Genomic DNA, 941 nt, shown 5'->3' with positions numbered 1-941 from the left:
TCAGTTTTACTCTACAGGATGCGGTTCTTTTTGGAATGTCATATGCATCAATGTACCATAGTAATGGTGAGACATTAAATGTCTGTCTATTAGATACAGCAGACAGCATTATACTTCATTTACCAGCGATGTTTAATTATGCCGGTGATCTATTTATGATCATGGCATTAGGGTTAATAGTATTCATGTATCGGACCCATGCATTCAGCCCCGGGCTCAGTATATGGGCGCGACCAATCACGGTGCGCCACGTCATGAGAGGCGTGACTGCATGGGCGGAGTTTTGGATTCATAATCCCGAGAGACGCCGCGGCCGGCGGCATACACCAGTACTCCGTCCTACCATACGGGACGGGGGAACTGCGGTTCTTACCGCACTACGATTAGTAGTATCGAGTACTTCACTCCCTCCTGATGATTTGACCCGTAATAGGGCTAATGAAACGCGTTGAGGGGAATATGCTGAGAGCAGGATATCAATTTTACTGCTAAACATTTTTCTGGCTAGGAGGCTAGGAATAGCCCAGCCGTATTTGTAAATAGGTCAGGGTGAACACTTTAGCCACTGACCATGCAAACTTAACCCCTGCTTTCATTTTGGGGTAGTTAGTGGTGACTCAGGGCTAGTGGAGGCATGTATCTTAAAGTGTGTCCTATAATGTATGGGCATACCTCTAATCTTTCTATCCCTGAGCACCATTAGTTAGTGTATTGGTGGATGATTTTAGAATCTTTTTTATACATCACTATTAAAAGCTATGTTTTAATTTTATTACTCCTTCAGTGACTGCATATTTATTGAGTAATTACCCCTCAGTGACATATAATAACACAAAGCAGATGGAAATATAACTACAATCTACTACCAAACAGTGCTAAACACGAGTCTCTTTGCCAAGTCCATATGCTTTGCAATAAATGACATTTAAGGTGGCTTGTCA

This window comes from Leptodactylus fuscus, chromosome 1 (genome assembly GCF_031893055.1).
Source record: "Leptodactylus fuscus isolate aLepFus1 chromosome 1, aLepFus1.hap2, whole genome shotgun sequence".
Classification (NCBI taxonomy): domain Eukaryota; kingdom Metazoa; phylum Chordata; class Amphibia; order Anura; family Leptodactylidae; genus Leptodactylus; species Leptodactylus fuscus.
The sequence above is the reverse complement of the archived record's forward strand: the minus strand, read 5'-3'. Positions refer to the sequence as shown.